Here is a 14,414-nt window from a genome sequence, read left to right on the forward strand (position 1 = left end):
AATTGAGGCACAGAGAAAATTAGCAACTAAGGTCATATGGCTAGTGAATGGCAGAACAGTGTTTAAATCTTGAAAATCTGAAATCTGATTTAGAGCTAGACCTTCCAACCAATTTGTTATGCCTTTGTCTAATTTTATCAAGTCAATTAAATGAAATGAATACTTGGCAGCCCTTGTGTCTAAATTTGTGACAGAATTTATCTACTTACCTTGTATTAGAATAATTAGGCTCAGACAAAATAAGGGAAATCTGTTGTCAGTAGCCGACATAGACACTATTCCAACTCCATAACCTCAAATTAAATCGTGAATGCTGCAATGCATGGCAGGAACCAAGAGAATCCTTCTAGACCTTGATGTTTCTCTTTTATAATAAAACTCTTAGCTGGTGGTCCTGCTGCTGCCAATTCCACTTCACACTGTGGTAGATCCTCCCTACAGTTGCTATTTTTATCTCACTGATGTAAATGTTGTCATTACCTCCACCACATCTTGCCACAGGTTCCATGCTCCAGGCACCAGGTGGGCACGATGAATCTGGACTCTGACTTCCACACTTCCTGAGGCAAAGTTTTCTTTTTCTTTGGAGCTGGGGTTCTATGTTGGAGCCAATTATCTGCCCTTCAGTGTTCATGACACTCTTCCCTTGGAGAGAGTTTCATCTTCAGACACAAGAAACTTTATCTTCATTTCTCTTAGTTTTAGTACCTAAGAGTTAACCTCATTTCCTCTCTCAAATCCAACCATTAACCTTTTCTCTTTTACTTTGATATTTTCATTTACTAATGATCTATTATTGTAATCACACTACATAACAAACTCAAATCTCAGTGGCTTATCATCATGTATACAGTTGGCCCTCTGTATCTGTGGGTTCTGCACCCAAAGATTAAATCATGAATCAAAAATATAGTGTTCACAGGATGCAGAACCTATGAATTTTGAGAGTTGACAGAGGGCTGACTTTTATCAGTTGGTTCTGCAGGGCCAACTGTGGGACTTGAGCATCCAATCCCTCATGGATATCAAGGGAGAAATATTCAAATATATATATGTCGCACTCATGGGTTTGTGGGTGAGCTGAACCTTGTCTCAGTTTCTTTGGGCTTGGCTGGAAGGTATAGTTTGATTTCAAGTATACACTACATGTCTCATATTTGGACCATGGTCATCTTGGGGGCATTGTGTTGTTATGACAATAACAGGGTTGCAAGTAAAGAAGCTGGCAGTAGTTAATTTTGTCTGTCAACTAAACTAAACTAAGAGATGTCCATATAGCTGGTAAAATATTACTTTTTGGTATGTCTGTGAGAGTGTTTCTGGAAGAGATTAGTATTTGGATCAATAGAATGGGTAAAGAAGATCCACCCTAGCCAATATGAGTGAGCACCATCCAATCGAGAACCCTACTAGAAAAAAAAAAAAAAAAAAAAAAGGAGGAGGAAGGGCAAATGTGCTCACCGTCTTTTTGAGCTGGGGTATTTGCCTCTTCTTGACCTGGGGTATTTGCCTTTCCTAGTATTTGGACATCTGAGCTCCTGGTTCTCAGGTAATCAAACTGTAGAACATACACAGGCACCTCTCTCTTCCCCCTCCCATTTCTCAGATCTTGGCCTCAGACTGGGGGTTACACCACCAGCTTTCCTGGTTCTCCAGCTTGCAGACAGCAGATGGCAAGAATTCTTGACCTTTAGATTATGTGAGGCAATTCCCATGAGAAATATCCTTTTATATATCTATATAAATCCTATTGGTTCTACTTCTCTAGATAACCCTGATCAAACGCAAAGCCAAACCACACAAGTGCATTTAAAATTTCTGCTCACATTATGTCCACTGGCCAAAGCAAGTTGCTTGCTTGACTCAGTTGTATATCAATAAAGCAAGAAAATATATTCTACTTGCTCTAATGGAGGTACTCCCATATCATGTGGCAAAGGTTACGGATGGTTCTATCATAGGGAAGAAATAAAGAATTGGGAAAAATGTGTTACTAAAATAAATGGAATTAATGTGTTCTAAAATTCTAAGATTACCAGGTAAGTTTAAAAGATGGTATTTTTGTACTAGATGAGTCCAAGATAGATGTAGTAACATCTAGAATAGTCAAGAAAAGAATAGCAAAAATATGTATATGGCATTAAAGGTCAAAAACAAAGCTTCTCTAAAAAGCTATGAATCTTTAAATCTTAAAACCTTTACCTTTAAACCTTAAACTCTATGTATAAATTTGAGGTAAGACAGTGCGTACAGTCAAGAGAGAGATGATCTGGAATCCAGGTGACTGCAAGGATAGATTCATTCAGTTAAATCTAATATGGTATCTGTATTATGCAACTCCACTTTAGGCCTCCAGGTTTGAGCATAATTACCTGAAATCTTGTTGGCAGAACTTTTTTTTTTTTTTTTTTTTTTTTTTACCTTTTAAAGGAGAGAATCCTCTTTCAAAAGAAAACTAAACATAATTTTTTAATGATGTAAGAAGATCCATGTCCTTAGACAAGCTTGAGCATGAATATTTTGTCCTAGTAATTCAAGCAATTCCTTTTGTGCCATTCAGAAAAAGGTCACACATAGCTAACAAGATAAGCCTGCGCATATCAAACAGTGAATATTTGTGCTCTGCTACATTTATGTTGGCAATTCTCTCGGCCTTACGAGTTAAATGGCAAAGGAATAAAATAGCTGCCTATGTGTTCTGCTATTCATTACAGATTTTCCATCTGTATTTAATATTCACTGGAGCCAGGTCAGCAAAGAGGTCAAAGATCAGCAAGAACACATCATATTAGCTAAGACTCAGGATGCTGATTAAGAACCAAGAGTAACAAAATTTTGGCTACATTCAATCAGAAGTCGTAATCAGAATGTATTTTTAAAAATAAATTTTATTGTGTATATTTGAGGTTTACAACTATTATGGGATACATATAGGTAGCAAAATGGCTACCACTATAGTGAAGCAAATTAACATATCTATAATCTTACATAGTGAAGTTTCTTTTATGGCAAGAGCAACTAAAATCTAATTATTTAACAAAAATCCTTAATATTTAAGTTTAGTATCTTTGGTTCTTACGTTGTACATTAGATTTCTAAACCTGTTCACCATAAAAATCTGCTATGTGTTTTTGTTTAAAGAATGACTAAAAACAGAACCCTCTTTAAGATTATCATTGCAGTTGAAAAGTAAAGAATGGTTTAAACATAATGAAATATTAGACCATAAGCTGCTTTGTATCTTTAAAGAAATATACTAAGGTAACTTTGTACTGGCTAAAACAGCACAAGATGATCTAGTACAGCAGTTTGCTACCTGTTAGTAATGATATTTTAATGATACTATAGCTCATTTAATCCGTCTGGTTCTTTCCAGCCAAGAATGCATCTCAGTTATCTCTCATACATATGTGTTCAATCAAATCAAACACATTTCTGACTCTCAAACATTATTAGTACATACATTATTGTGTATTAGTAGCTTGTGTCAAAATTTCACAAACTCTTTTTCCAACTGTGACTTTTTATCGAGGAACTGAATTCCACCTTTGAGAATAACCTGTTCCTGTCTTGCTTTTAGATAGTAGAACATCATGGAATTATAAATTTAAGACTTCTAATCTTATCTTGACTTTATCTCCATGGAAAACCTTTCACTTGTATTTTGTAAATTTTCCTTCTGATTCTCCATGTTCAATTATTCTCTCCAATCCAATCCAAACCTATTTACTTTCCTTAAACTCAGCCTGACCTCACCCTAAACTCAGCAGATAACAGTGCCTCTTCTTATCAGAGAAAGCAGTAACTCCTTCATCTTCCTCACTCTCCTACTCTAGGCTTACTCGTATACCACTTTCACTCTTAGCGCAAGAAAGAGTTTCTTTCTGTTCACTGGATCATGCACTGGACAATCAACCATTTAAAATGTCCTCTTTCATTTATTTAAATGAAGAAATCTCTGACAATACCTGGAATTTAAGTTTTCTTGCTCCTAAAACTACTCTGTCTCCTGAATTGTCCATGTCAATGATGTTGCCTAGGCTTCTAGCTGAAAATCTTCTAGGCCTTCCTGACTCCTATGTTGCATGACTTGCCCCCTCTTATTCCATCCTCCTCCCATCCTACAGGGATAATATAAACTCACCCATCTAGTAACTAAATACTATGAGTTCTATCTAAGAAATACTTTTCAATTTTATCCATTTCTTCATTTCCACTGGTTTTTTCCAGATTGCTTATAGTTGCTCATTTGAGCTTCAGCAACTATTTCCTAACTGGATATTCTTCATTAGTGTCTCCTTTTAGTCCAGGTGACTTTCTTCAAAGTGTAAGTTCACTTTGAAGAAAGGAAGAAGAGGAGAGAGGGAAAGGGGAGAGAGAGCACGCATGCATGAGAGAGAGAGAGAGAAAATTAATCACATTCTTCTACTTAAAAAGTTTTTCTGGTATCTTGACTTCAGGAAAACATGTACTTGTTTTGGCTTACTCTCGATTGTCTCTCACATTCTCTAGTGAATTTCTCATTATGCTGTCATTATACTATTCCCTGATATGTACCCTACTGCTCTTCTCAAGAAAAGTCTTGGTGTTTTTTGGATAAGCCAGGCTTGTTGACAAATGTATAACCTCTGATATGTTCCCTCTGCCACTACAACCTGCACTTTTTCACCAGACATATCCTGCTCAGCTTTTCCATTTCCAGCTGTATTCATCCATTCTCACACTGCTATAAAGACATAATTATGAGACTGGGTAATTTATAAAGAAAAGAAGTTTAATTGATTCACAGTTCCACATGGTTGAGGAGACTTCAGGAAACTTACAGTCATCGTGGAAGGAAAAGGTGAAAGCAAAGATCTTTTTCACATGGTGGCAGGAGACAGCATGAGTGAGAGCGCAGGAAAAAATGCCATTTATAAAACCATCAGATCTTGTGAGAACTCACTCAGTATCATTAAAACAGCATGGGGGAACCACCCCCATAATCCAATCACTTCCCACCAGGTCTCTCCCTCAACACACGGGCATTACAATTCAAGATGAGATTTGATTGGAAACACAAAGCCTAACCACATCACTAGCTCAACTGTTGCATTCTTAAGAAAGCCTTTTCTAACGTCTTCAGGCAGCATTTTGAAACACTTTATGCTCTCACACCACATATTCATATCTCTATGGTACTTAATTTTTTTTTGATAATTCATATCTCTATGGTACTTAATTTTTTGAATTGCAATGCATCTGTTTCAATAATCAGCTGTTTTTTTATAGCATCCTGTTTATATCTGTGCCTTAAAGTTTGCTAAGCCATACTGTAATCACTTCTTTATATTCTAAATCTCCACTAGAGTGTGAGAAGCTTTAGGCAGGATCCGTATCTGTCTTCTTTATTTCTTTATCCCCAGAAACTATCATAAATTTAGTACGTAGCAAATGTTCTTAAGTATTTGTGGAATAAAAGAATCCATTCATTTCTCTCCATTCTTTTCTACAGAGAGAACGGGTCTTTTCTCACTATTTTTTGCTTTTTCTTAGTATCTATGCCTGCCGCATAAGATGCATTCATACATGTTTATTGAATGAATTATCTGTGGTTGCATTCCAAATTTATTTCTTTGAACTGGTTTTTGAGAAAGAATAGCAATTAAGAGTTAAAGACATGAAAAAATTTTCATTGATGTGACTTGGTCAACTCTACATTCTTTGCACATCTGAATTTTTCTGAGTCTCTTCTTCAGGACAATCTTTGAATTACAGAGTCATTGAGATGACTCAATCAGTAATTCTGAGATCATTACTCCCCATTACATTTTTAAACTTGTTTTAAGTACAATAAATTCTACAGGCACTTAATTTTGGAAGTAATGCATGGCAAGAGTTTAATAATCAGTGAAAAGAGAGGACAATGCTCTGATTCACTAATACCATCCCTTTTTATCAATCATTTTGGCTCCTAGAGGTCTCCTCTTTATAGTTTGACCTATGAGTTGTGTAAACTTGGCAGAATAACAAGGGACTGATGAACATACAACATCAAGTGAAATCATCTCATGGGAAAAACATGATATATTGTTGTATAGCTTATGGAATTCTGTAAGAAGTACAATTTGTTTCTTTGTCACAGCTTCAAAAGTTTTCTTTCTTCTTATATAGGTTGATTTCTCCAAAATAAAATAAAAAGATTTTCTTTATACCTTGTAGATTGTCAGGCTAATTATTTCTAACAACCAACACATATTTATTGAATATTTACCATGTACCCATTACTGCAGAAGACTCAAAAGCAATGCCATATAAATCCAAGTTTCTGACTTCCTCCAGGAGCTGATAGTTTTGTTAGAGACACAATATCTTCCTCCCTTCTTCCCTCCCACTCTCCCTCCCTCCCTCCCTCCCTCCCTCCCTCCCTCCCTCCCTTCCTTCCTTCCTTCCTTCCTTCCTTCCTTCCTTCCTTCCTTCCTTCCTTCCTTCCTTCCTTCCTTCCTTCCTTCCTCCCTTCCTCCCTTCCTCCCTTCCTTCCTTCCTTCCTTCCTTCCTTCCTTCCTTCCTTCCTTCCTTCCTTCCTTCCTTCCTTCCTTCCTTCCTTCTCTCCTCCTTCTCTTTCTCCTCTTCCTTTTTCCTAATTAGAGGATTCTATTTGTGTTTTAGTATATATTTATATTTAGAAGATTGGAGTATAATATTTACTTTAACTCCTTCAATCTTTATCTAAAACTCAGTTATTTTTGAGTTCTGCAGAAGGAAATGAATCATCATCTGGAAAAACTGATTTCCTTCCCACGGTCCTAGAGACAAATCAAAATGACCAGTCCCAATAAAAAATTGACTATTTTTCCATCTCTCATTAAATTATGGTCTAAAATTGGGAGATAAAAGTATGACACATAAATATAAATAAAAAAATGTATATTCATTTTGCATGGAACTACTCAGATTTGCAACTCAATCTTTAGAATTAAAAATGGTTTAAGAAAAGTTTAGGTCTTCTCAGAAAGAGTGTCAGTGATTTTGGCCTTAGGGTGAATTGATCTAATCACAATTACTTCCTCTAATTTACCACTATTAACAGCACTGCATAACATACTGATGTACTATACCAGTTGAGAGGTATGTGGCAGCTTTGTTACTGGTGATACTGCTACTACTACTAGTAATAATTATACTTTAAAAATTAGAGATAATTCATTTTTAAGGCCAATATCCCTTTTCATCTTCTGCATCCTGGAGTAGTTTCTCGAGGGAAGAGGAAAGAGTTGTAGCTCTCATGCTTGGAATGCCCATGGGAATGTGAGGCAGATTCGAATTTCAGTTGTTACATGTGTCACAGCTAAAAATGTTGCAAGTCATAAGTGAACATCCTGAGACTTTGAAAAGAAAGTATGAGAGCAATTTTGGAGAATGGGATAGTTCCTAAATGAGGCAAACATGGGAGAAGAGAGCAAATAGAGAATATAAGGGTTGATGCCTTGATAAAGAGACCAAAAGCAAAGAGAGGAGTACCAAAAGAAGAGTTAGAAAACCATTGAAACAAATAGTCTACTTAATAATTTTAATTGAAGCAGGACTTGCCATTTTTTGGAAGATGACTTTTGACTACTGCTTCATTTTCTTTCATGATATTAATTTTTTTTACTTGGATAAATTTTGATCACTTTTTTTTCAAAACATTTTCTAGATTTCAGCATGCATGCACCAGGTCATAGGTAGTAAGTAGGATGGATAGAGAAATCTCTGGTATTTCCAGACAAGAGATTTGCAGAGCAGATCAGTAAGGTTCTGGAGCAAGGCTATGCCTTCTGCAGCATTGAAAGCAGAGCCTGCTGGACACTTAAAAAGCAACTCTTGGCATGCTGCTGGGCTCTAGTAGAGGCTACGCTGGACCGTGGGATATCAGGTCATCATGCAACTTGTTATGATCTGACCCACAGAGTCATGAGGTTGGGCAGGTGCAGTAGTGATCCATTAGACTATGGAAATAGTTCTTTTGAGGTCAGGCCTGGCCAAACAATTGACCAAGACCTGCATGTCACCTATGTCACAGCAATGAGACCTTTGTGTTTTTCTGAATTTCATAACAATGTTTTTAGAATTTTGGTGTTATGATGGCTTTTCATTTTGATACATAGATAAATATAAGGTCAAGAACATGTCCTGCAAGACCTATTATAATAAGATTAAAAAACAGTAATGGTTGGCAGATTATCAAATGCCTTTTTGACCTGTGTGAAGATGACTCAAGTTTTTCCTTTTGACCCAATATTAAGGAAATTATATTAATAGATTTCTTAAAATTAAATCTTTCTATTTTCCCTGAAATGAATTCCCCTTTATTATACAATATTATTCCTTTAAAAGGCAGGTGAGTTCTATTTGCTCATATGTTTTATAAAAGTTTTGGAATGATATTGTGTTTGAACTGTAGTTTTCTTTTTTCATGCCCTTTGTTATGCAGATTTTAGAATTTTCTTTCTTTCTCTATCATCTGAAATATTATAAATAGTATTAAACCTCTGTTCATTAAAGCTTTGATAGAATTTGCTGGGGATGAGTTGAAATATTTGCATTTTGACTATTTATAGACTTTCTAAATGCATTAAGCAGACCCTTTAACTGTAACAAATACTTTCATTAGAAACACAATTAGTTTTTTTAGGAATTTAAACAAAACTGAATAAAATCTTTACTTTCAGAAAAGACCTACATTTATAATTGTGGCATAATAACTGAGATTGAATAAAATACATCCTACTAAATTGGAAAAAAAGTCTTAAAAATCAGAACTCCAACACTATATATGATTCCTAGAACAAAACTATGAGGCAGATAAGTCTAGAGCTTCAGAACTACATTCAGTTCTCAGCATGGTGGTTACATGGACTTGTCCAAGACTATAAATAAATCACCATCACTGAAATTTTCTAAATATTAGGTAGCAATAATACATACTTGCTGTATGCTGTAAGTATTTTGTTCTTTTCTCTGACAGAGATACTATGAATAAAGGAGTTCTGGTCAGGGTCAGATAAACCTATCTTCAGGTTTCTCTGTTAGCCTGTGTTTATCACTAAACTTTGAGAATTAGCTTTGAAATATGGAAAAGTATTATAACTTTTTTTTTCCATATATGGAAAAGTGGAAAGAGTAATTTAGTATAGAAATAAAAAGTTGAATACTTATGCCTTTGTAAATGTGTGTTCTTGAACATTCCATTCACGAGTTACTGCATAAAAATGGGAAAGTTCTGGCTAAACATACATTATAGTTTTTGCGAGGATTGTGTGAACTAGATATGAAAAAAATTCTATTATGATGCTTTTTTCACCTTCATCTATTTATTAATTTAAACAATAATATTTAGAATAATAACACAATAATTCTTAGAGTAATTTAATTAAAACAATAAAACATTTACTAAAATCTGTGACATTTTACTCAGCTATGATTAGAAGAGAAGAATGAAAAACAAAAAGGGAAAAAATAAAGACTCAAAAGAAACAAGATATGCTATCTTTACCTCTCCCAGAAAAGACTGAGGCTGAAGTGGGCTCGCCTGTTGTGTCTGGACACAAATTATATTTATATTATATATTTTGTGTGCCTGAACCTTGCACACATCAGTATGTATACTGACACATCTCTTGTATAACCTTAACTTCACTGGTTATAAAATTCTTTTTTAAAACATTTTTTCCTTTAAACAAAGAATTCACAAATCTATTCACCAGTGCCCTTCCCTCCCATTTCTTTTCTTCCTTTAAAAATTTGTTTTTATTTTTGAGATAAATTGTATATTAGACATATGAATCATTAAAGAATAATAATATTGTGAATAATAAGAAATAAGACACTGTTAATAGTATGGAAATTCTGATGTGTTCCTCTCAATCATACTTTCCTCTCTCACTTGCCAGAGGTAACCAACAGAAGAATTCTGTTACTTCCTTGTTTGTTTTGTTGTTGTTTTTTAGATTTATAGAAGTTAATGTAATCTCAAAACAATACGTTATTGAAATTGGGCTACTTTAAACTTTATATTAAAATTGTAATGCATACATTTATATTTTATCTTTCATCTTGCTCAATTCTATAGATTTTTAAAGTCATTCATGTGAGAGCAACAAAAAAGCAACCCAGGTAAAAAATAGGCAAATAACTTAATTAGCTATTTCTTCAGAGAAGGTATACAAATGATCAACAAGCATATGAAAAGATGTTCAACATCTCTAATCATCAGGGGAATGCAAATCAAAGACACAATGAGATATCACCTCATGCCTATCAGGATGGCTACTATCAAAAAAAAAAAAAAGAAAGAAAATAACAAGTGTTGTCAAACAAATTAAAGAAATCAGATGATTTTTGCACTGTTGGTGGGAATTTAAACATTAGGTAACTGCTATAGGAAACAGTATGGCAGTTCCACGAAAAAATTAAAAATATAATTATCATATGATCCAGCAATTCCACTTCTGGGAATATACCCAAAATAATTCAAACCAAGTTCTTCAAGAGATATTTGGACACCCATGTTCATAGCAGCATTATTCATAATAGCCAAAGGATGGAAGCAGCCCAAGTGCCCATCAATGGATAAACAGATTTGAAAAATGTGGCATATACATACAATGGAATATTATTCAGCTTTTTTTAAAGAAAGGAAATTCTGAAACATGCTTCATGAACCTTGAGTATATTATGCTGAGTGAAATAAGCCAGTCACCAAAACACAAATACTATATGATTTTACTCATATGAGGTACCTAAAGTAGTCAAATTCATACAGATAGAAAGTAGAAAGGTGATTGTCAGGCACTGGGGGGAAGGGGAAATGGAGAATTGTTTAATGGGTTATAGAGTTTCAGTTTTGCAAGATGAGAAGAATTCTAGAGATTGGTTACACAACACTATGAATGTATTTAATACTACTGAACTGGGATGATTAAAAATGGTTAAGATGAGAAACTTTATGTGATATATATTTTACCATAATTTTAAAAGTCATACATATATATGTTATGTAATACCATCATTATATTTCTGCAAATGTATTTATTCTGGGGAATATTTTGCTTGTTTTGAGATCTTGCTATTGTCTTTTTACTCTCTATAATATTTTTGTTGAAAAAAATTATTAATTTCAATATAGCCAAATTTATCAAACTTTTCTTTTTATGACTGCCATTTAAAAATCTTTCCTCAATAAATATTTCCCTACCTTGAAGTCATAAAACATTTTCCTTATTATTAAGTATATTAAAATTTTAAGAAAAATTCTATTTAAGTCTTTGATCTACCTAAAATTCATTTTTTGTGAAGCAGGATATTTATTTCTTTATTTTTCCTACATGAATAACTAAATGCCTCTGCAGCGTTTATTGAACAGCCCCTCCTTTCCCACTGATTTACATTTCCAGCTCTGTTATGTATCCCATTTCTATGAGTATATTTTTGGATCTTTCATTTCTCTTCCATTGATCAAATTTCTATCTCTATATCTCAGCCATCTTCTGAATTCCTTTGATTTTTTCAAATCTCAAAAGTTACATTTTCTAATGTGTGCTGCTGGTGTATGCAACCTTATTTGGATTTGTATATTGATTTAGTATAAGACACCATGACTAAACTCTTTAATTAATTTGGTAATTTTTTCATAGATTATTTGAGGTCTTATATTTAGAGAATGAGATTGTTTGGTAATAATGATAACTTTTTCTCCCTTCATAAAGCCGATATTATTTTCATATTTTTTCCTCTCTAATAGTGCAGGGGCTTCAATTTAATATTGAATAAATGATGGCATCTTGGTCTTGTTTCTGTTTTCTTCTTTTCTTTAAAGAAAATGTTTTAGATTCAGGGGTGCATGTATAAGTTTCTTATATAGGTAAACTCATGACTCAGGGGTTTGGTGTACAGATTATTTCATCACCTGGGTACTAAGCATAGTACCTCACAGTTTTTTCTTTTTTTCCCCCAAACCTCTCCCTCCTCCCACTCTTCTCCCTCAAGTAGGCCCCAGGGTCTGTTGTTCCCCTCTTTCTGTCCATGTGTTTTCATCATTTAGCTGCCACTTACAAATAAGAACTTGCAGTATTTTGTTTCTGTTCCTGTGTTAGTTTGTTAAGGATAATGGCCTTCAGTTGCATCCATGTTCCTAGAAAAGATGTAATCTCATTCTTTTTTATGGCTGCATAGTATTCTGTGGTATATATGTACCACATTTTCTTTATCCAGCCTACCGTTGATGGACATTAGATTGATTCCTCGTCTTCGCTATTGTGAATAGTGCTGCGATGCACGTACACGTGCATGTGTCTTTATAACTGAACAATTTATATTCCTTTGGGTATATACACAATAATGGGATCGCTGGGTCAAATGGTAATTCTGTTTTAAGTTATTTGAGGAATCACTACACTGTTTTCCACAATGGCTGAACTAACTTACACTCCCACGAGCAGCGTATAAGCGTTTCCTTTTCTCTGCAACCTCACCAACATCTGTTATTTTTATGACTTTTTAACAAAAACCATTCTGACTGGTGTGAAATGTTATCTCATTGTGATTTTAATTTGTATTTCCTAATGATTAGTGAGATTGGGCACTCTTTCAAATGCTTGTTGGCCCCACATATGTCTTCTTTTGAAAAGTGTGTATTCATGTCCTTTGCCCATTTTTTAATTGGGTTCTCTGTTTGCTGTTTGTACATTTGTTTAAGTTCCTTGTAGATTCTGGATATTCGGCTTTTATCAGATGTTAATTTGCAAATATTTTCTCTCATTCTGAAGACGGCCTGTTTACTGTGTTGATAGTTTCTTTTGCTGTGCAGAAGCTCTTTAATTAGGTCCCATTTGTCAATTTTTGTTTTTATTGCAATTGGTTTTGACATTTTCATCATGAAATCTTTGCTAGTTCCTGTGTCTAAAATGGTATTTCCGAGGTTGTCTTACATTGTTTTATAGTTTTCGGTTTTATATTTAGGTCTTTAATCCATCTTGAGTTGATTTTTATATGTGGTGTAAAAAGGGGTCTAGCTTCAATCTTCTGTATATAGCTAGCCATTCATCCTAGCATCATTAATTAAATAAGTATTCCTTTTCCCATGACTTTTTGTCAGCTTTGTCAAAGCTCAGATGGATTTAGGTGTGTGACTTTATTTCTGAGCTCTGTATTCTATTCCATTGGTCTATCTGTCTGTTTTTGTACCAGCAACATGCTGTTTTGGTTTCTGTAGCCTTATAGTACAGTTTGAAGTTGGGCAAAACGATTCCTTCAGCTTTGATCTTTTTGCTTAGGATTGCCTTGGGTACCAGTACCATGCTGTTTTGGTTACTGTAGCCTTGTAGTATAGTTTGAAGTCAGGTAGCGTGATGCCTCCAGCTTTGTTCTTTTGACTTAGGATTGTCTTGGCAATGTGGGCTCTTTTTTGGTTCCATATGAACTTTAAAGCAGTTTTTTCCAATTCTGTGAAGAAACTCATTGGTAGCTTGATGGGGATGGCATTGAATCTATAGACCAATGGAACAGAACAGAGTCCTCAGAAATAATACCACACATCTACAACCATCTGATCTTTGACAAACCTGACAAAAACAAGAAATGGGGAAAGGATTCCCTATTTAATAAATGGTGCTGGGAAAACTGGCTAGCCATAAGTAGAAAGCTGAAACTGGATCCTTTCCTTACTCCTTATACGAAAATTAATTCAAGATGGATTAGAGACTTAAATGTTAGACCTAATACCATAAAAACTCTAGAAGAAAACATAGGTAGTACCATTCAGGACATAGGCATGGGAAAAGGCTTCAAGTCTAAAACACCAAAAGCAATGGCAACAAAAGCCAAAATTGACAAATGGGATCTAATTAAACTAAAGAGCTTCTGCACAGCAAAAGAAACTACCATCAGAGTGAACAGGCAACCTACAGAATGGGAGAAAATTTTTGCAATCTACTCCTCTGACAAAGGGCTAATATCCAGAACCTACAAAGAACTCAAACAAATTTACAAGAAAAAAACAACCCCATCAAAAAGTGGGCAAAGGATATGAACAGACATTTCTCAAAAGAAAACATTCATACAGCCAACAGACACATGAAAAAATGCTCATCATCACTGGCCATCAGAGAAATGCAAATCAAAACCACAATGAGATACCATCTCACACCGGTTAGAATGGCGATCATTAAAAAGTCAGGAAACAACAGGTGCTGGAGAGGATGTGGAGAAATAGGAACACTTTTACACTGTTGGTGGGATTGTAAACTAGTTCAACCATTATAGAAAACAGTATGGCGATTCCTCAAGGATCTAGAACTAAAAGTACCATATGACCCAGCCATCCCATTACTGGGTATATACCCAAAGGATTACAAATCATGCTGCTATAAAGACACATGCACACGTATGTTTATTGC

The sequence above is a fragment of the Macaca fascicularis genome, chromosome 11 (assembly GCF_037993035.2).
Source record: "Macaca fascicularis isolate 582-1 chromosome 11, T2T-MFA8v1.1".
NCBI lineage: Eukaryota > Metazoa > Chordata > Mammalia > Primates > Cercopithecidae > Macaca > Macaca fascicularis.